This window comes from Panthera leo, chromosome A3, assembly GCF_018350215.1.
Source record: "Panthera leo isolate Ple1 chromosome A3, P.leo_Ple1_pat1.1, whole genome shotgun sequence".
Lineage (NCBI taxonomy): Eukaryota > Metazoa > Chordata > Mammalia > Carnivora > Felidae > Panthera > Panthera leo.
In genome coordinates, this window is record NC_056681.1 from 51,401,925 (window position 1) to 51,425,408 (window position 23,484).

At 45.0% G+C, this 23,484-nt stretch overlaps 1 protein-coding gene across 2 annotated transcripts in view; it reads right to left on the bottom strand.

The window, feature by feature from the left end:
• Positions 1–23,484, bottom strand: part of SH3RF3 (SH3 domain containing ring finger 3) — a 371,367-nt gene that overhangs the window by 336,016 nt on the left and 11,867 nt on the right. The window contains exons 1-2 of one of the 2 annotated variants that reach the window (XM_042931822.1): positions 16,598–16,637; positions 8,524–8,687 (exon numbers count right to left, since the gene is read on the bottom strand). The exons of the other annotated variant lie outside the window; for it this stretch is intronic. The gene's annotated coding sequence lies outside the window, so the exon portion shown is untranslated. Of the gene's footprint in view, positions 1–8,523; positions 8,688–16,597; positions 16,638–23,484 lie in introns of those variants that run through there. 2 annotated transcript variants of the gene reach the window in all.

Below are 23,484 nucleotides of genomic sequence, written 5' to 3' on the forward strand. Positions count from 1 at the left end.
TCTTCCCATTTGGAAATTGCCCTGAGCAACTGAATTCCAGCATCCTGAGGGCAGCCTACTTTCCCCTCAGGGCTTGGCACATAATTAGTGCTCAACAAATACTGGTTTAGAGAACAAAGAACTCTCTCAGATTTGGAATCCTCAGAAAATACCACACCACTCATCTACAGAAAAGGAAGTAAGAGCCAACCATGGTAACAGGTGGGTATAAAATTACACTTGTTAGTGGCAAGCCCCATCCTGGATTCCAGGTATTCTGAATTGAGTCCCATCCGCCTTACCATGCTGCCACTCCTGGACCACACTCTAGAACACCTTATATCCTAAGCAGACTTTCAAAGACATGTCAATTGTAGTTTCTGATAAAGTGTTTTGTCCAAAATGCCATGATTATCAAAGTAATAATAGCTATGGGCTATACAAAAATAAAGACTTAAGTTCACTATCGTCAGGTAATCAGGATGTGACATTTATTTCATTATCAGTTAATGCAATACAGTCTCTGAGTTAAAGAAATTCACATATTTCTACTACTTAAATAAAGTCACAAAAACAATGAAATTCCTTCTATATTCAGACAGGTTACCTGACTCTGTTATCCCTACAGAGAGCTATCCTACTTGCAAAGGGATGGTCAGTTTGTTCAGCACAAAGTAATTTTATGCATCAGTCTGGACTCCTTCAAGGAAGCAGGAAAGAAAATGGACCAATGAACAAGTTAGCACAGAGCAGGCAAGAAATGCTTATGTCCTCCTTCCCTGTGACTAATGCTTTCCTCCTCCTCAGGGAGCTGGGTCGTGTTGATCTTCACCTTCGTCACCATCATGACCATCATCACCCTCATAACATAGAGTAAGAGAGCATTTCATGAATTTCTGAAGACTCAGAAATTAATTTCAAACCACCAGGGGAAGGCTCTACAAATTTAACAAAATAATATACCTACCTCCCAGCAAGTACAAATGCATCCCAAATGGTGTTAAATTCTGGGAGACGGACAAGCATTGTCCCATAGTTGATTTTTTAAAGTTTTATTTAAATTACAGTTAGTTAACATACAGTGTAGTATTAGTTTCAGGTGTACAATACAGTGACTCAACACTTCCATACATCACCCCATGCTCATCACAACTGTCCTCCTTAACGTCCATCACCTATTTAACCCATCCCCATACACACCTCCCCGCTGGTAACCATCAGTGTGCCTTCTATAGTTAAGAGTCCGTTCCTTGGTTTGCCACTCTTTTTTTTTCCGCCTTTGCTTCTTAAATTCCACATATGAGTGAGATCATATTATATTTATCTTTCTCTGACTAACTTATTTCACTTAGCATATTCTCTATCTCCATCCATGTCATTGCAAATGGCAAGATTTCATTCTTTTTAATGGCTGAGCAATATTTTATACACACACACACACACATATCTTCTTCTCCATTCATCAGTCAATAGATATTTGGGCTGTTTCCATAATTTGGCTACTGTAGATAATGCTTCTATAAACATTGGGGTGCATGTATCCCTTTGAATTAGTGTTTTTGTATTCTTTGGGCAAATACCTGGTATTACAATTGGACTGTAGGGTAGTTATAACTTTTTGTGGAACTCCACCATTTTCCACAGTGTCTACACCAGTTTGCATTTCCACCAACTATGCAAGATGGTTCCCCTTTCCCACATCCTCGCCAACACCTGTTGTTTTTCCTGTGTTGTACATTTTAGCCATCCTGACAAGTGTGAGGTGGTATCTCATTGTGGTTTTGATCTGTATTTCCCTGATGATGAGTGATGTTGAGCATCTTTTCATGTGTATGTTGGCTATCTGGATGTCTTTTTTGGAAAAAATGTCTATTCATGCCCACAGCTGATTTTTAATAACAAAGGAAGTTACAACTCAGTATCATTAGATAGTGTATTTGCAGAGATCCTAGCAATATCACTCCATGTAAAAGGCTGCCTCCTTTAATGAATCCTCAGCTACCAGGTATCAAAGAAGCAGCCCTTGTGACTCTAGGAGAGTCCCCTTACACAAACCCATGAGCTGCCTTTCTCCCAGGCACTCAAAACCTGCTTTCCCTTTGAGGAAGAGAGGAAGCCAGGGGTCAGGAAGGAGCCATGCAGCTATAGCAGAGGGCCACAAGCATGCTTGCAAAGACCATTCTCAATGAGGTCTTAACACTGGGAAGACAAAGCTGTCCCTACCAGGCCTACTTTCTATCAGGAAGCAGGCCACCAGTAGGGTTTACAGCCCTAATGGCCTCTCACCAAGTCCATCCCAGGAGGCATCACAGCAGGCTGAAAGGAAAGGGACTCACTGCTCCTCTCCTGGATAACAGAAACCAGCAAAAAAGCAAAAAGGCACCCACTGAATGGGAGGAGATATTTGCAAATCATATATCTATATGGGGTTAATATCCAAAACATATAAGAAGCTCATTCAACTCAATAGCAAAACAAAAATCCAATTAAAAAATGGGCAGAGGACCTGAATAGATATTTTTCCAAAGAAGACATACAGATGGCCAACAGACATGAAAAGATGCTCAACACTGTTCATCATTAGGGAAATGCAAATCAAACCACAATGAGATATCACTTTATACCTGTCAGAATGGCTAGTATCAAGACAAGAAATAATGGGTGTTGGTGAAGATGTGGAGAAAAGGGAATGCATGTGCACTGTTGGTGGGAATGCAAACTGGTGCAGTCACTCTGGAAAACAGTATGGAGGTTCCACAAAAAGTTAAAAATATATCTACCAGCAACTATAGTTCTGGGCATATACCCAAGGGAGATGAAATCACTACCCCCAAAGAGCTATCTGCACCCCCATGTTCATCACAGCATTTACAATAACCAAGACATGGAAACAACCTATGTGTCCATCAATGGATGGTACATATACACACAGACGTGTGCGCGCGCACGCGCACACACACACACACACACTGGAATATTACTCACACATACAAAAGAAGGAAACCCTACCATTGATGACAATATGGATGGAGCTAGAGGGCATTAAGTGACTGATATAAGTTAGAGAGAGAAAAACATATACCATATGATTTTACTAACTCTAAGGAAAAAAAACAAGCTCACAGTTACAGAGAATAGATGGATGGCTCCCAGAGGCAGGTGCTGGGGTTGGGGGTAGGAGAAATGGAAGAAGGGGGTCAAGGAGAAGAGAAGGGAACTGCTTGAACCCCCTGGTTTCGATTCAGCCACAGTTCATGTCTGGAGAGCACAGACAGACACCCATCCTTGCTGGAGGGTAAGAACTAAGTATATCTTCATAAGGATCTATAATCAACTGTTACCTATAAGGATTTAATGTGAAAATCATGCCAAAGCCCACCTATGTAGTCAGGACCTACTTCCATGGCTTCCACAGGCTTCTTAATAAATTATAAACTTAACCTAGAAGTCTGGAAATGATTTTTGCCTCTTTATTCTAACAGTATGAACAGGGAAAACCTAAAGATGAAGTGGGTTCCTCAAGGGCAGAGGCATGCCCAGCCCCAGGAGTGACACCTCAAGGTCAAACAGGAGTTTCATTGGACAGCCGTCTCTCATCACCCCCAAGTGACCACATCCTTGCTTTGCCCATTCTTCCCACCTTCCTCATTAGGTACATGAGAAACCGTGAGATCTGCTTCTGTTTCCAAATGTAGTGTCTTCCCCCATTAAAGCATCACTGCTTGAAGGGAAAGGCTCCCTCTAATGACTCACCCTGAATGTAGAGTTCAGAGAATTTAATGACCCAGATGAGCACAGTTTTGCAAGATCACAACCACTTGTGCCCAGCTCAGGCAGGCAATCTGGGCAACAGCATGGTCCAGAGATTCTCATAAGCCTGTCCAGATGCACCTGCACCACACCAGGGCCCTACCTGGCCCACCCCCTGTGTCAGGGTGTCAGGCCCGCTCAGCTCACAGTGGACAGCTACAAGCTACAAGAAGTCAGGAGAAGGTGACAGTCAAGCATAAGGATTTAATTCAGGTGGTCCCCCTCTGAAAAGGGACCCCTCCCTCTCCTGTCCATCTGCAAAGCCCTCAAATCAACTAGTATTATCAAGGCTTACAGTCATGTCACTCCTCATAGCTGGCTCCAAATAAGGCAGGACAACCCTGGACTGGCTCTTCCCAGCACTGTGCTCTGAGATCAACTGCCAAAAGGCCAAAATCAAAGTGAGAATGGGAATGTCATCTCCCGACAGCCAGACCCTCCAGCAGATGGTGAAAACGTGTAGTTTTGATCCCTCCAGAAAAGCTCTGAATTTGTAACCTGGTGATGAAATGTTTGCAAATCAGAGCATTCATCGCTGTTTGGACTCCCAGAAAGCAGAAGTTTTAAGCCTAACAAGAAGGTACTTTAGGCATAACCAAAGGCCTACCTTATTTGGGTTTGTAAGATGATTTCATTTCAGCAAATCAAAGTCTCACAGAGTCCCTACACAGAACAGGCTTCTCTCCAAAGTCACATTTTAGAGGGATCACCTTGTACAATGTGTTCATCCATTTAATGAATGATAGATGCAATAAATGTAAAAATGAACAAAGCCACAGCCCCTTGCCTCATGACACTTATGCTCAACTGGGAAATTTGGACACAAAATGATACAGGTGTGCGGTGACAGTCCAACGGGAAGTCCAGAGTATGACAAAAGGAAAAACATGAACAAGATGGAGAGCTCTTGTACCCACTGATCACCTGTAATCAACAGCCATCAAGTTTCTACAATATTCTTTTCATTTTTTAAAAGATTTTATTTGTAAGTAATCTCTACACCCAACATGAGGCTCAAACTTACAACCCCAAGACAAAGAGGCACATGCTTTACCAACTGAGCCAGCCAGGTGCCCCAAGTTTCCACAATATTCTTTAATCAAATATAGGCCAAGATTATAGAAAGCTACTAATTCAACTCCTATTATAGGCTACCAGTGCTGAGAAGCCACCATGTATTAATGTCTGTACCACATCTTCTGCCCCTGTGGTTTCTCTTAAATTTCTAAATAAATGGGCAGCCATGTTTTGGACTAAAATGCCACTTCTCTCCTTTTTACAAGGCCACACTGTTCTAGAAAAAGTGGAAGAATAAAATCCCATATGGCAGGAACCATATCATAAAGGAATACTCAGAACTACTCCTATACCAATTCTGCTAATAATTCACCTCTGGGTTGCCACACCTCCATAGGAAGGTGGCGTTGCACTTCTGACACTGCTCAACTATCCAGCTTGCTGGGGGCCATATCCAGGAATGGGTATTTTATAAGAAGGCAGAGCATATGTTATGTTGAATATAAAAACAGTGATGTTATTTTTATTTAAGAAGTAAGCCCTACACATACGTTATAGCCTCCAAAATAATCTTTTGAAAATCATATATGGGGGACAGAGTTTTATAATTAATTGTAGTTTCATACTTACAATTTTAACATGTTAAAAGTGAAAGCTAGAGTCTTATACCATACCAGAACCCATAACAATTGCCAATAAGATGAATAGGGAGAAAAGACATTCCATATTGCTTTGAGGAAGAATTTATGGGTCATTTTTTCTTTATCTCATGCTCCCTAAATTCTTTGTACTCAGAATATTTCCCCTTCATTTCCTCCACTGGAATTCCCTCAAAGTAACTATTTTGAATGATTTTTTTTCCTGAATAATCTTTTCTTATTGACTCTACTATGACTCAGCAAGGGGGCAGTGTCTCTGTGTACAAAGGTGTAACACCACAAACAAAATCAACAGAAATAGGAAAGGGTGTATATCTTCAAACAGTAGAACTCAGGACAAAGACAACCACGTAAAGGTGTTCACGTGGCTTCTTTGTGGCTGGCCCAAGTTTACCCACGCAGCCTACAAGGGTATTTATCTATAGAATGAGCAGGAAACTGGCAGAAATGGGAAAATGAATAGCCCAATAGTGGGGGGGAAAAAGAGGGAAGGAAGACAGAGCTAAAGTCAGATACCTGAGACATAAAATTTGCCATTGGGCATTTCTCAAACAGGGCACAGGTGTCCAGCCAAGGGGACACGTGAAAACATGAATGTCTACATGAAGCCACAAATACACTGAATTGTGCTTAAACAAACATGTTTAGCTCACTCATGCCAAGTGAGCACTCCTGTGTGCCCAAAAAGGGAAGAATCTGAGGAGGCAGTCCCAGCAGGAAAAAAATCCCCAGCCTGTGGTATCTCTGGGGCAAGAGAGACTGCCATATGGGCTCCAGGTGTGATGTGTCTATGCCAGGGGGGATACAGTCTGAAGAAGGGCTGCTGTGAGGTTGGTCAGCAACTTCTCTGTCAAGATCCAGAAACCAAATATTCCAGGCTCCATGGGCCCCATGCTCCTGTCACTATTCCTCCGCTCTGCTGCTCACTGTAGCAGGAAAGCAGCCTCAGACAGTAGTGAACAAGGGGGCATGGTGGTGTCCAATTCCCATGGGCTGGGATCTGCCTCCACACCCTGCTTTAAAGCATGCTCCTTCCACCTGAGTCTTGCTTTTCTTCCAACAGTGGCAATGTGGTGCACTGAGCCCACCATCCTCTTTCCTGCCAATGATCCCTATTTGAGTCAGGAAGGAGCAGGGAGGGTATGTGGAAATGCGGGGCTGTAGACAGGTAGTCCCACTAGCAGTTCCTCTGCCCTCCAAAATGAAAGTAAACTTTCTTGACCCTCATGGTAAAGATCTGTTTTTGGAATTAGCACTGTCTTACTCCACTTTTGTGGTTGATGGTTTTACTTGAATTTGGCAGGCTGTGGACCTATTGCTGGGTATCTTTATCTAAAGGGGAGGGGAACCCCAGGAAAAACCAACCCAGTAGGCAAACACAAAGTTCAGTCAAGGCTTATTGCCAACAGGAACAGTGATCCCCTGGAGGACACTGGCCACCTTCCTTTATATTCCACTGAAGAGGTTTTGAAAAGAAAAACAATTACAACCTCTCCAATGGTTATTTACAACCTCCCGAATGGTTATTTTCATTCGCAAGGTCCAGTTGTGGTGTAGTGACTGACCATCGTCTGTCAACCCCTCTGAAATCTTAAAGTAACCTGCAGCATCTAGAATAGGGAGAAGAAGGTAGAAACCTAGGTCCTGGCATAGCAGGGTGCTGTAGCCAGCTTTTACCAGCTCAAGGGCTAACAGTTAAATTTTGGAGGTTTCACAAGCCAGTGAACATCACGTTGGTAATTTGCAACTGACCATGGTGGGAGCATTGATACCTTAAAAACTGGCAAATGCTACATGTGAGTGAACTTTCCTTCTTGCTCCCAGAGGCCCAGTTTTTAAACCTTTACCAGCACACCACTGTCCGGGAGAGTCCTGGAAAAGGAAGCTGGGGAGGTAGAAGCAGGAATACTTAATAGCACATTGGGAACCAGACAGGTTTGGCCACAGAGTCTGCAGAAACAAATCAGAAGGCGGGGTAGGGGCACAGGAGTCATCCCAGACCAAGAATTTCTAGGGGTTTTAACATGACTGGGAGAAGAGAGAGCCCCTCAACCACCCAAAGCCAGTGACGCTCACCTTGAGGCAAATATATAGACACAGACATCACATAACAAAGCAAACAAAAGGCCCAGGAAAGGAAAGACACTGAGAAGTAACATGTCCAGATCACGAAATTGAAATCAGTCCCAGCCCATCCATCATACTCTAAGTGCATTCTCTTATTCATACTTGGTCCAACCACAAAGAGTTGGTAATAGACCAGAGAGATCATGGAAAACACATTGTGTAGGAGGAAGAGGAACAATTACTGAGCCATTTCCTGCTCACAGGGAGCTGCCAGCTGTGTATCCAACAGCACCATGATATCAGTTACTAACTATGGAGCAGCAAGACTTCCAAGCCTCAAACACCTGTTCTCTGGACATCTAGGAAGAGCCTCATCTGCCCTCTCATGACCCTAAACAGTCCACCTGCAACTTCTGTTCTCCCAACACTGTAATCACCTGTTTCATTAGAGAAGAAACCAAACACGGTACCCTACAGCTGACACACTACACCCCAGAATTAACTGTGTCTGAGCAACAGCCATACCCTCATTCCTGCTTCCAGGGTGAGCTGGGCTCTCAGGCTGCATGAGCTCCCTCGGTGGGGCTGTGTGCCACCCGGCTGCCAAGGTCGCTACTACAATCTCCTCCACTTCAGCCTCCTTTTTGATGGGATGAGCCCTGGTCTATCACTATAAATACCCTGGGCTTTTTTCCCTTGAAATCTGGGCAGCCTGTTACTTTAAGAGAAGCTATAAACCTCTAAGCCAGGTGACAACCTCAGCCATCTTAAAAGCTGGCAGCTAAGAGGCTCTCACAACTAAGCAAAGGTAAGGAAGAGGCTGCTGTTTCTAGTGTCATCTGTGGTCTCTGGCCCTGTGGCAAGGAATGAACTGTTCATCTCATGTCAAAGGCTAGAGGAGCCATCACTGGGGAGTGCAAGAGCAGCCCTGGCTTTGTGGGCACCCGTAAGCTGTCAGAGCAACTTCCTGCAGTTTTATTTGCACCCATACCTCATAGGGATTTTAACAGCAATGCTGAGATGTTCTGTGTTCACAGAAGGTGAGCTTGTCTTCAGTGAGAAGCCGATGAAGATCATCCCAAGGCACAAACGTCAGTGAGCTCCAGGGCACAGGCCCTCCATTATCTCTGGAGTCCACTGTTCAGCCAAAGACATCTGTGGCAGAAAACAAGAGATGTCCTTCTGCAGCCACTATCTCTGCCAGCCAGCAGAATCCTGAACCAGCACAGTCCCTCCGTACCTTGGGGATACACCCAGAGAGACAACTGGGCAGGGGCAGTAATTCTGTGACACCTTGTCCACATGAGGCACTGCTGGTGTGCAGTGCACTGGACCCCCTCCTCAAACCACCCCAGGAAGCTTCATGCTCGCACTGGACAGAAAGGAATCTGAGGCTCAGCACAGTGGCCTCTCACTCCCAGGTCACACAGATGAGCCTGAAGCCAGTCTCGGCCCGGCACTCCTCCCTTGCTAACTCCTGCTAACCCTTGGAAGAGCGGCCAAGACTCACGGGTACCAAACACCGTGGGCTCATGCCTGGCTCAGAAGCAAGAATCTCTGTGCCTTTCAATCACCCCGTGTAACTGAACTGCTACATTATGGCTCAAAGAACCAGTCTCACGGGGTTGACTGTGATTTTATGCAAAGAAAGTGAAGAGCGCAACAGGAAGCCTCAAAGAGCTTCTCTTCTAAGGAAAATCCATCACTTTGGGCTCACAGCACCTGCCCTCCTGCTCTCCCCAAGTTCCAAGCCAAGTCTGAACCTGGGATTCATTTCTCCCTTCAGCCTTGGGGCGAGGTTGAGGCTCTTGTCACCACCTTACACTGGACAGCTGCCACCATGGGCCCTCTGCAGCCCTGTCCACCTCCTGGGGGCCCCTGTAATATCTCCTGCAGCCACACCTCAGCAGCCCCTCCCAGCCTACAGGTCAAGTCCACACTCCTGGGCCAGCCCCTGAGGTCCATCCAGACCTGGATTCTAGAGCCAGGAAGACGACAGGGAGAGTGTCTCTGACTCAAGGACAGGGAGTCTGAACCCCAGCTCCACCACTCTGAGTTCATTTTCATTGGAAAATCAGGGCTCACAAGTATACTTAGCTCACAGAGTTACTGTGAGAATTAAATGGGATGAAACTGGTGAATCTGACCACCATTGGATGGTGTGAGGAGAAGCGGCTGAGGCTGGGACCCAGGCCGCCCCCACACGCATAGCTGAAGAACAGGGGAGCAATGGGCAACTTCCCCCATTATTGCTTTACATGTAACAAAAGGAGCTGCAAGCAGTAGCTGTAGGAGCCTACTTCACTGAGACCATCCGTGTGACCCAGGGAGGCCCCCTCATCACCTTGATTCCTGACCCAGTGCTTCAGGGCAACCTCATGGGCTTCACACTTAGGTCACAATCACATTTCAGCCCCTCACCAGCTACGGGACCTTCAACAAATCACATTACCTCTTGTGAATTCTGCTGCCAGTCAGTAAAATGGGGGCCCTGCCTCATGATTTTATGGATGACACACAGACTTGTAGTCTGTAGAATAAAATGAGTCAGAGTGAAATATGTAAATATCCATTAATATAATTTCCTCTGATCATATTACAACAACCCAGGAAATCCATTTCAAGAGACCTCATCCCAACTGGCAAGAAGGTCCAAGAATGCCACATGCAGTCAGCACGAGGCTGCCTGTATTTACCAAAGAGACTCCTGGAGTCCTTCCCAGGGTCAGAGATACCAATCTTTCCATGTAAGGGAAGCAAGCTGAAGTAATATGCAACTTCTGTGCGATCTGAGGGAGAAATCAACCTTTATTCACCTTTCTTTGGTAGTCCTTAAGTAAATGACAGGACATGAACCAAAAAGAAAGCAGAAGTGCCTCCTTCAACCATTACCAAGAAATCAGAAGTTTCTCCTCTGCTCCCTCAGTTCAGCGTAGGGCTAGTTTTAAACTCATAATCAGGTAAGCTCCAACAACCTTTTGTATTATTTTTTTAAACTCAAAATTCATTCTTTAATGTCCATACTTAGTGATTCTCCATGGAATCACTCAAAGGTCCTGAAATAAATGCTTTAGGTGGGCACTTGCTCCCGCTGAAAACCCTTATCCAGGATGAGAAGTATCAACAACCCAGGCCTGGGGACACTACAACAACCAGGAAAACATGACACGGATACCTGATCTTGGTAAGAGCGTATGTGAGCCCCCATCTATGACTCATGGGGTTAATTCCATGCCCAGTGCCAAGCTCACTGAGTTAACAAGCTTTGTTCTGATCTGCTAAGGTGGGTAATTAGAGAGTATAGAAATTGGGAGGATGGCTAGCTGCCAGCAGTTTTTAAAGTGACAGCAAAGGTGGAGAGAGGACCTTGCTTTCAACAATATGGCCCATTTGTACACGAGTGAAACAGGCCCACAGGGTGGCTCGGGAGCCCCCTCCCCTGAGGTGGCCCTGAATCACAGGACAGCTCAGTAATGACATGCAGAATGACCCCAAGTCACCAAGCAAACCTAAACTAATCCAATATACTTGGGACAGTAAATACAGCAATTTTAGAAAGATGTCCAACAAAACAGCCCAAACAAAGCCCTGACCTGGGAGAGTAAGTATGTACTCAATTTTGTATTATTTATACACATCAATTCATGTAATATTATACATATTGGCAGGGCCTACTTCTTCTAAAGTACTGCTGGAAGCCATATGAAAGTTCAATGTTACAACTCAGGATTGAATTACAGGCCAGATCTTCTGCTTGAAATAAATCATAAATAACTAAATATTTTTCATCAAAGCAAAGATACAACTTCAAAATTCCAACATCATTAAAACAGTAACCACTGTCTCATACCACAAGTACCATAAAATAGGCATAAATACAAAATACACATTGAATAGGATACTACCTAACATTAGTACAGCAATTTTCAATTTATAAAACACCTTACACAGCACGTTTGACAGTCACCCTGACCTCCAGAGGGCAGGAGCTCCAATGTGCCATACAGCAGCAATGAAACATTCTCTGTCCTATTTCATGAATCCAACAGAAAAAAAAATGGCTGGAGTCATTCCAGGCTGAAGTCATTAAAGGTGACAACTGAAATGGAAAATGTAAAGCCATCTTCAGGGATGAGAGCAAGAACTCCAATAGCTCAATTTGGGGAACGGCCTCCAAAAACACCTCCTCTGACACTCCCAAGCAACAGCCCAAACCCACCTGGGCCCATGCTGACCCTGTCCAAACACTAGGCAGCTCAACCACAAGCCAAAACTATCCATCTGGAATCCAGGAAAGCTAAGAGAATGAGACAGTGTACCCCTGGAGCCTGCTACCTCTAATTGAGATGTCCTGCCATGACCTAGGGCCAATTCTAATGTTGAGAGAAAGCTCTGGTTTCCCACCAATGAAGAATTCAAGCTGCCTGAGGAAGCCTTCACAAAGGCTCTTCGAGACCTTTGAGAAGGGCTGATGGTCCCATCCCAGGAACCATGCTCAGGACCACCTCTACTTCAACTACTAGAGGTCAAAGGCACCATGAGTGAAATGCTTTACACCTCATCTATACCATCTGCCCCAAGTAATCCCCAAAGCCACCTGCAGCAGGACAACACACAATCCTCCCAAGATCAGGAAAGGTTGGGGCACTCCCTCCCCTGGTCCCAGCATTTCCTGACCTCAGGCTCATCTGGTCACCCAGATAAGCACAGCAACAATGAAAAGCACCATGTGAGACCCACACTACCCTCACCACCCACACTAGCAAGCTCTCTCAAGCCAGACCATCAGTCACGCCCCATGCAGGGAAGACATTCTGAAATAAAATGGAGACAAGACTGACACTCTAGAAGCAGCATTAAACCTATGAGATCAAAGTGTGAGAACCACAGCATACTGTAGTATCTGTACTTTGATGTGTCAACATGGAAGGCTTGGGTCTGCTGGTCTGTACCCTGAATCCTCAGAATCATGGATAGGGCCCCTTCACCTGAACCACAGTCATATCATGAAGTTCCTTATAATTTGAACAAGGAGCCAGAATTTCACTTTGTATAGGGCCCCATCAATGATGTAGTGGTACAGACTACAAGGTCCCAGAGTGCCAGAGATGGTTGGGTGGCTCTGTAAGATGGGTCTGCAGGAAATCCCAGCTCAGTCAACAGAGAAACACATGGCAAGAGTACATCCTCTGCAACACCAAGTCATAACTTAGTCCCAATGCACCAGAAGCAAAGTCACATGGATTAACTTTCACTAGGACATGCCCATCCTTCACAGTGGCTTCCACACACAGAGAGATAGCACCTAATGGCCCAGTCTGCAGGAGGCAGGCAGGTCAAGTCCTGGCACTCTGGGCCTGGTGTAGTGTCCATCTACTCCTGACCTTACTATTCCCCCTCAGGGAATCACAGCAAATTTTCTGCCTCTTTAATAACCCCCCTTATCTCCTTCTCAACAGAGCCGATCTGTCCAACAAAACACAAATTAAAAAATCACTGAGAAGATAGAGAAAAAACATACAATTCAGCTTTCAGTAATGCTTTCTCAGTTACTGCATAAACACCCACAATACCTTTGAGGATGGATTTAATTTCTCTTATCAAAAGGAATGTGCCCCTCAACCTCACCCACAGGCAAAGTTGAGGGCTAATGCTATCATGCACACATTTTGACCGAGGTTAGTTCTAGTGAAATATTTGCCCCAACACTGTGTTTTGCTCTGCTGGGAACAGGCTTCACAAAAAAAGCTTCACAGTTACTGTCTATGGACCAGGTCCATTTCTTCCCATCGGAATCTGCTTCCCAGAGGGGCTCAGACTCAGCTGCAATCATCACATCAGTAGCTTTAGGTTTCAGTGCTACCTTTACCAGGGAAGATTTCATTCCAGAGATGGAAGCTTTAAACACGGTACCCAGGGACTCTACTGGAGGGAAGAGGAAGGTGTGCTAAGACTTACTCTTCTTGTTTGAAGGACAAGGTGTTTCAACTATGGGCAACAAAACTCTGACAGGCTGCTCCATGGGGGAGAGTGACCAGCACACCCCACCAGCCTAGTGAGGACACTAGGGGACACCCCAGGTTCCCACCCATGCCCCCTCCAGATGGAATCCATTAACTGAATTTCCAATGCAATGCTAACTCTTTATTAAGTAATGGCATTTAAAGAGAATGATAATCCCCACAGCCTTAAACAGAAATATGATAATACACAATATAAATAATAAAATGCAAAAATCCAATTTCCATGTAGTGAACTCTGAAACATTCCACGGTTTCCATTATTCTAGCTTTCATTCTAAATGCTATAATGCCACTGTTGGCACATCAGGTCCCCAGAACAAGGCTATTATACACTTGTTCCTCACTTGAAATATGAGCCCAGAATTATTTACTCAATGCACTGTGCATGTCAGCTAACAAAAGCACTGCATGAAGGATCTGACAAATGCACAGGGAAAGTGCAGGCCACCCCCACACACATTCCCCAAAACCATAAAGATATAACAGGTTGATGGAGAAGGGAAAAATATCCACCTCCTCGTATGCTACTGCCTGTCACCCCAGAAAATGGACAGGCTGGCAGGTGATAGCTTTGTAATCACTTAATCCTAAAACCCTGAGCACTCTTTCTATGAAGGAATGTAAATCAAGATACTGAACTCCACTCCCCCCAAAAGGGGCCGGGAGAAAAACAAAATTAGACTCCATGTCCATCAAGACCACTGAAAAGAGACTGCTGATGAGGAGACATGTCAGAGAAGTAATAACTTCCCGTTGGGAAATTTAAATAATCAGCTGGGTCTGAAAAATGTGCACATTCTGGGTTTCAGAGCAATTTCTCAGTGTGCCTTTTATAAGCTCTCCAGGCTGTTATTACATTAGCTTCAACCCAAAAATTCCTGCAGTAGTTTGCAGATTCTATCACTACAACAATTCAAGTATCAGAAGAAACTTCAGATTGTTTCCTATAAACCCTCTGAAAGTACATTATATGGGTACAAATAGGTTAGAGTCAGAAAAAAGCATGTCGTTATCAGAACCTCTATTATGGTACCTGGAGTGTTCAAAGCTGTTCAAGCCCAGCTGTCCGACACAGTGCCACCAGCCACGTGTGGCTACTGAGCACTTGAAAGGGGGTGGTTCAGAATTAAGATGTGCTGTAAGTGTGAAATAAACACCAGGCTTCAAACAAAGCTTTGAAAAAAGAATGTGAAATATCTCATTAATCATATGTATAGCGGTTAACGCTTGCATGCCAATATTTTGGACATAGTGGGTTAAATAAGATAGAGTTTTAAAACTAATTTCATCTGCTGCTTTTTACCTTTTGTAATGTGACTGCTAGAAAATTTCAAATTACACATGTGGCTCACATTTTTTTCTATGGACAGCACTGTTTTGGAGTATGAAATTAAGAATTCAAGCCATCAAAAGACTTTATTTGAACACATGTTAATCCATTAGCTTTCTGTAAATGTTTTTGAGACATGTAAGCGCAGATGTCCAGGAGAAAAAAATTCTGTATTCAGTCTGTCTCCATGGCCACAAATGTGGAGCCCCACAAACATCTGGGCCTGATTCTAACACTCAATCCAGAGAGGAGGAGACTCAGATGGTAGAGAGAAGCTACCTTTGCAAGAAAATTGAACAAAAAGACAGTATCCACACCTCACTGTAGGTCACTATGTACACATTTTCCATAATGTTCATTTCACTGTGTGAATCAAGAACAATTCAAACATAGCAAGAACACAAGGACTCCACCTCCCCAAATACAAGGCAGGTATATCCCTTTAAAAGCCTCTTCCTGCACTGAGCCCTAAAAGCATGGCTGACCTTCACCAGCATTTCAGCAACAGAAAAGATAGAATCTTCCTGTTCCCATCCCCTCCCCCATTATTCCTCTTTTTATACATGCTCTTTGTATTCAGCTATTAAATTCTCCCACTGACTTGCATCTTTACACATTTGTATGCATTTTTTTACAATATGGTAAAATATAGCACAAAATATTTTAATTTCCCCGCAGTCCAGGTAGCTGGTAAGGAAAAAATAATATGAACTTGGAGGCAATCAGAACTGATTCTAATCCCAGCTCACACCTTGGTTTCCTGCTCTGTGAAATGAGGCTTACAGCACCAATCCAACAAGAATGCACATCCCAGAGCAAAAGCCAGAGTCTGCCTGGGTTCAGACTCCAGCCCCCACCCACCAGCGGTGTGACCAGGTGTTCAACTTCTCTGGGCCTCACTTTCCCCATCTACAAAATGCAGGTAATCAGAGTACCTAGCTCACTTAGTGAATTAACGAGTTGAATTCATTGCTTCTGCACAAAATTAGTTTTCTAAAGAATCACTTTTTAAGTGAATTAATGAGCAGAAGAATGCTAGGCTCATAAGTAAAATGGCTCCAACTGCCATCATGTCAAGACCAAAATCCCCAGCATGGGCTTCCACATTCACCTCCAACCTTATCTCAAGCTGATCCCATGACCCCACTGTGCCCCCAACCACTTCCTTTCAGTTCCCCATTTGCTCCAACCACCTTAGGACTCTAGGCCACCATGCCTGCTGTTCCCTCTGCTGGAACACTCTTCCTCCCTTTTCACCTGGCCTGGTCCAACTGCTCATCCTTACAGCACAGATCTGGCAGGATTCTCCAGTTCTTTGTTCTTACAGTCTTTTACACTTCTCTGTAGGTTGGGAATGGCCTTCCAGGAAACTTTTCCAGGCCTTCTGTGGTTTAGACCGGTACTGATCAACCCCTGACATCAGCATCATCTGGGGACCTTTGACAAGCCAAACTGATGCAGGCTGTGCCCAGACCAATCATATCAGGATGTCTGGGCTGGGCCCACACTTCAGTGTTTGGGCAAGTTCCCCAAGGGATTTCAACACGTAGCCCAAATCGAGAACTACTGGATCGACAAAGGAACACAGCTGCAGTATTTTTTAAAGGATTGTTTCAATCTTCCAATGGGATTTTACAAAACCATCTATCAACTGCAAAGAGAACTTATGATTTTGTTAAATCTAAGTTAATCCAATTAGAGTACAGGAATACCTGCATTACCAAACATCTCCACTGTATCTGAGATTTTTCAATTAGCATTTTAGTCAGTCCCTGGATAGCGCTCCCATAACACCAACCAATTGGAAGATCAGGGGGTCAGAGACTTTGTCTTGCTGTCTGTGATGTCACCAGCATGTGGAACTGTGCCCAACATACACAGGTGCCACATGGAACCTGTGACATGCTGTACAGTCCTCCGCCCACCAGACTGCAGAGGACAGGAACACAGGCCAAGGAGCACACCTGGCACAGAGATAGGCACTGAGTGGCTTATCAGCACTTGCTCATTTGAACAAATGAGTTCACCTGTGGCTTCTCCTCTCCCTATGCCCCGACACGCTGGTTGTCCTCTCACTGTGGGAGAGGCCCCCGCCTTCATTTGAAGACATTCATTTGTGGTTTATGAAATACTGCGGTAACCTTTGAGATGCAAAGCGGTTTAGAAGTGCAAATGACTTTCAATATGAATATTAATAGTAGCGTTATTAATAACTGAAGTTGTCTGCCAGACACTTGACTCTTGATTAAAGGAAGTGAAGGAGCCAAAGCCAAGCGAGAAACAGCTCAGAGCCAAAGGATCTGTGCTAAGAGCATCGATCCCTGCAGGACCCGAGGATATTCGAAAAGTCTGACTAGAGGAGTTTACATAAAGTAAGGTGGGTGCTGCTACTCCCATGTCAGGTCACACTTTCCCGTGTCTTCTGTTCACTGCAGTGTGAGCTCCACAGGTAGAGCTTGGCTGGGCTTGCTGCTCTCCCCAGAGCCTGTGAGGCCCAGTGTCTGGCCTGTGCGTGATGCCCCAGCAAAGTTTTTGGATTAAGAAAAGAACAAATGAGTAAATGAGAGAAAGGAGAGAAGGAGGAAGCTCAAACCCAAAGCTTACACAGGCTCTGCCTATACCACTAAGAACAAAAACCAGAACTTTTTCTTTTGTTAAAATCACCAATCAGAACTATTCCACAAGCTATTAACTCACTTTTTTTTAACACTATGGTCACTGTAACTACAAGTATTTGAGATACCAGCTGTCCTGACAAACAAGCAGCCTGTCTATAACCAAGTCTTAGTAACTTCATGATTCGAATACATCCACATTATGCTCTTCTTAAGTCATGAATGTACTTTTCAGCATTAGAAAATTATCCCTTTCACATCTTTAAATATTGTGGTTTCTGCCTGACTAATGCCATCTTTAATTATACATCATCGAGTATTTTACTGTGATCTAATGGGGTCTATTACTCATCAGAATGGCCCCAGTCAGCAATCATATTCCCCAGAGCCAACTATTCAACCCCTCTTTCATTTTTCAAACGTACCAGCCTGCACGTGCACAAATTTATACACAGATTGAGCCATAGCATCTTATCAATTTGTCCAAAAGACAAAACTATCCCAGAAGGAACTCACACTATATTGGCTTCCTAGTGAGTTCTGGCACAGTAACACTATGACCACTGATGGTGCTCTGACCTCACCCTGGGCACAGACGCACCTCCCTGTCCACCCCATGCACACTCTACACAGGGGCACGAACAGAAGAGAAATGGGTACTCTTCAAGGTAAGCATTGTGCCTAAGTCCTACAGCAAGCAGGTGGCAGATGCAGGATCCCACCCTCAGTGGCCACACACAACAGGAGGCCAGGAGAAGACACACACAACAAGACCTGGCTAGGACACACAGCATGTAGGGGCGCTTTCCTCACCCTGACTCCCACAGTCACCAACGACAATCCATCCAAATGACCTTTTTCATTATACAATATATTTTGAGGGGCCAAGTGATCTTAAGCAAACCTAAAGATCAGAAGTCAGCTAGTCCCAAACTTTCATTCAAAGGGATGAATTGCCAATCAAATTAATAATTTTAAATGCATAATTTTTAAAAAAGTATAAATGTGTATGCACCGTTTTTATTTTTTTAATATGAAATTTATTGTCAAATTGGTTTCCATACAACACCCAGTGCTCATCCCAAAAGGTGCCCTCCTCAATACCCATCACCCACCCTCCTCTCCCTCCCACCCCCCATCTACCCTCAGTTTGTTCTCAGTTTTTAAGAGTCTCTTATGCTTTGGCTCTCTCCCTCTCTAACCATTTTTTTTTCTTCCCCTCCCCCATGGACTTATGTTAAGTTTCTCAGGATCCACCTAAGAGTGAAAACATATGTTTTCTCTGTATGACTTTCTCTGTATGACTTATTTCATTTAGCATAACACTCTCCAGTTCCATCCATGTTGCTACAAAAGGCCATATTTCATTCTTTCTCATTGCCACGTAGTATTCCATTGTGTATATAAACCACAATTTCTTTACCCATTTGTCAGTTGATGGACATTTAGGCTCTGTATGTACAGTTTTTATATGTTAACGTTTACACATGTATATATACATGTATTCATGTATGTTAACATGTATTAGTTATCGAGTAAAAAATGAACAGGTCTGGCTCAAGTTTCAGACATTTTACCTAAACAGCTGGTGATTAACTTCTGCATACTTACAAGAAAGACCCAAATTACTAAACCAAGTGCCCTAACACCCAGAAGCAAAAAAAAAAAATAGAACTAGAAAGGTCACTTGATAGACAATTAACAAATAAATCATTTTGAAAGACCTGGAATCAATGACAAGCCATGAGACCTTGATGTGTCCCTTTTGAATAATTGAGGAGGCATCTTTTCATGGACCATTTATAACACTATGTTTAGAATCCCATTTAGTGCTCTGAGATAATTCATTTAAGTGTTGGCTTCTTATCAGACTTGTTGACCAAGCAGCAGATGGAAACAATAAATACACACAGATCTAGTGTGTGTGTACTGTGCCAACAGCACATGGAAGTGGCCATTCAGGAACTGCCTTCACTTGGCCCTAGTGACAGTGAGGCTGCTTGTCAATGCACAGATCCAATATTGGCCTGAGAGGTGTTCGGGTCATGCCGATATACTCTCAGAGTGCGCAGCACAGTCTCCCCATGTTTAATCCCTTCTAACAAACTCCCAGTAGCCACTGGCAGTTGTGATTCCAAGAAACAAGTATTCTTGCCATTGCTCCCAGGCACCTCTAGGAAGGTGCCAGCCAACATCTCTCTCCTTAGAAGAAAAAGAAAACTCATTCTGTGACTCACTCCAGGGTTATGGGGGCTGGGGGCAGGGGAGAAGGAATAGAGACAGAGAGGGGAAGAGCTTGTCTGAATAGCTGTGAGGGAGGGAAGAGTTTTTGCTGAGGAGAAAGCCCCAGAGGCCATTGAATTGGAGGTGAGGCCCCAGGGAAGGCACCAAGAGGAGAGGAGATAAAGCATTAACCACTAGCAGGGCTTACTAACAGGCCATTGAGACTGGAGGGGAAGGTGGGGAGCAGGCAGGGCAGAGGGCTCTCTGGAACACGGAGGATGGCAGAGGGATCAGGGAAGCTCTGACAGGGAGGATGGTGGCATCAAGGACTGTAAACACAGAAGGCTGCTCTGCATGATGGGGCTGGCAGCGAGGTTTCATGAAGCCTCTCAGTGCCCATTATCCTCAATAAACCCTTGGGTCAATGCCTTTCGGGAGATTCTCCACAGAGCATCCAGCAGGACCGTGGGAAGTGAATTAATTCTGTGGCAGCAGAGGCCCTGAGCCATAGAAGGCTTGAGAGAAGACACAGCCCCCCAAGACCTCCTGAGAGACAGGGAGGGAAATGCTGGGTCTCCTACTCACTTAGAAAGGCTACCAGCCAACGTGTGACCCTCAAAAGGCCACAGTGAAGCTCCTATGGAGACATGCATGGCTTGTCCAGGGCAGACAGACGTCAGAGGCTAAGCACACAGCAGGACCCATCTTCTGCCCTGCAGCCACCAACTCCTCTGCATGAGCATGGCCTCTGGATCCCCCTTCCCAGGGGCTGGTGGCTGTGGGAGCATCCAGGTGGTGGTGGTGGTGGGAATGTGAGAAATGGCAGCTAACAAGAACACTACTTTACCTTGAACACCCTAAAATGTCTGACACTGGTGGATAATCCAGAACTAGACAAAAGGGTTATCTAAAATTTTGGAAAGAAAGGATTGCAGAAAAGAGACACAAATGTAGACTCTGCAGTGTCCCCCAACCCATGCCCCCCATGTCCTTCCTTAGGGTCCCAGCCCAACTTTGTTGGGGATTCATCCATTCTATCACTTTTTATTATGAAAACTCAAAGCTCAAGAATACTAATAGTAATGACAGCCCACATTTATTAAATTCCTACCATACCGCTAGTCCTTGTCTTCAAATGTTTCAGGTATGAACTCATTCAGCTTACAGTCCTTCGAGGTGCTAGATGCTCTTCTTGGTCCCCACCATACAGATGAGGACCCTGCAGCACATGGGTCATATCACATGCCCAATCGCTGGTTCACCAGCATGCTGCTAAGATATGTGGGGAGGAGAACGAGTCCAGACACCTGGGTCCCAAGGCTCCAGGCCTGCCCATGGCCCTATGCAGCCCTCCACAGCTCCTCTATTCTTTCATGGCTTTTCTTTCAGAAGCATTGCCATCTAGTACCACACAAGAACCAACGACCCAACACCAAGACCACTACTGAAGTCCCGCTCCTACACAGGGGGTTCAGACTCAATGCAAGATGTGGTCCTGACCCTGATCAAATTATGATGAACCCTGATGAACACCTGCATGGGTGAAAAAACTCAAGACCTAAAAAATAACCAGAGAATAAATTCTAGAAGAGCTCTGGACATGCAATGAGAACATAGAAAAATGTGGCTTGGAGAAGTGCAAAGGGTCCCTCAGTAACGTGTGGTCAGCACCAGGGAGATGAAGAGGAGTAGCATAGGACAGCCCCCAGAACATCATGGTAGGGAGAAGACACATAAGGAAGCATACACGGACAATGTGATGACAGGCTTCTCCATAGTGTCCAAAGGAGAAGGATGGAGGAAGGGGTGTCGGTCCTTCAGGGATGGACTACCTTCAATCAATGACAAAGAAGGTGCTGAGTCTTGTGTAAGCACAGAGAAAATGGGAGAAGAGAACTGGCTGTGCACAGATGAGAGAGCAGGCATGGGCTACAGGGCCATGGAGCTGTGGGTCAGGCAGAAATAAGACCACAGGACCTAGAACCTGGCCCCAAGGAAGAGTCAAGGGACCTATGATGACAAAACAGCATGTAGGGATAGTTATTTCAGCCACAGGCACAAGCAGACTGGCAAGAGCAGCAGCAGGGAGTATGGCCACAAGGGAGCTGGCCCAGTGTAAGAGGAGCTGGGTTTGGTGCCCTCTGAGAAGCAGAAATGAAGTTAACTGTGCCTTCTGAGAAAGTAATGACAAAACTTGGTGACCCAGACAGAGCTGATTAAGGCAAATCAAAAAGGATCCCAAACCCTATAAGACAACAATACTAGGTCAGGCCCTCTGGGTTCAGCATCCATCATGAGCTTACTCAGACAGTCCTGCCATGAACCCAGAGTGTGACCTGTGAGCCTGAGACTGAGAACCAGAGTGCAGAGAGCTGTCTGCCCTGAGGTGAGCCCTGCAGCTCCAGGAATAAGGATGGTAGGAGAGCCTATTTTGACCATTTCCTTTACCCTGCGTATCTCTTGGTTCTGAATCCTGTGTCACTTTCTCCTATGGTCACACTTTGCCAAATTTGGGTACCAGTGTGGTGCCTGAGTGGTTCAAATGGGCATGGAGAGGACTCTGTGCCAGGTAGGTGCCACACGCAGCAGATGGGCATAAAGATGGCCCAGCTTGGACCCCCAGCTCAGCAAGCATGAGGATCCCAGGGACACATGGCACTCTTAACCCTCCCTGCCCCATTTATATTTCAGCCCAAAATAAACCCCAAAGACTAAGCTGGTCACACTTGCTATTTGAGTTGAAAAACAATTTTAAACTATCTTTCCAAAAGTTGGCTTCCAAGCATCAAATGCGGTCCCTGTCTCCCATATTCACCTCACCCAACCTTCTCCATCTTATAAATCTGCTGCCCGGGCCCCAGAGACTCAGAGAAAACTAGGGGTGGAAAAGGTAAACATCAAGATGCTCCAGGAAAACAAAGTCTGCTTATTCTGTGACTTGAGGCAGTTTTTATCCAAACTACAGTCATCCATGCCTCATTGTCACAATATTTACTTAATGAGGTTCTTTAAGTTGACTCACTTTTGATTTAAATTTGTTTCCAAATAAGACTCCTTCTAACTGCCCATTTGTTTTTAGTGGACACCTTGACGTCATAGAAGGAATCACTAAAATAAACATCAACATCACCACCAAGCACTGCCTGGGACATCCTGCAGCCATCATGGTGTGCCCCCCCCCCACCCCTGTGTCCCCACCAAGAACATGACCACTCCTGTGGCACTTTCTCCTGCTCTGCCATACCAGGCCATCCTCCACCAGCCAGGATGCCACCTCTGAGTCCTCGACACTCCATTGTAACACCTCCTTGCTGCATCTGACAACATGACAATTGTCACCTTGAAAACAGACACGCTTGAAAATTCCTCAACCTGACAGAAGATTTCCCACTTACATCTATAAAGTGAAAACATTCCCAAATGACAGCCACCTTTCCCTCACAGTTGCTGACAAGCCACGGCATGTCCTTCACTCAGCAACGATCCACGATTACTTCTCAGGTAAGGCCAAACACCAACTATTGGAAAATAAACTGTAGCCAGACCACACTCCAGAATGAAGGCCACGCTCCATGTGGTGTAACGAGGACAAAGACAGCTCTTCACACACAAAAGGAAGGAGGGCTTCTGAAAATGGGACAAGCCCACAACAAAAGTCACATCTAAACCCTCCTTCAGGGGACACCACTGTCAGTCAGGTGATGGGAGAGACTGCCTACTCATCTTCAGAGAAGCCCTTTGTGCGGCAGCCCTCTCCTGCT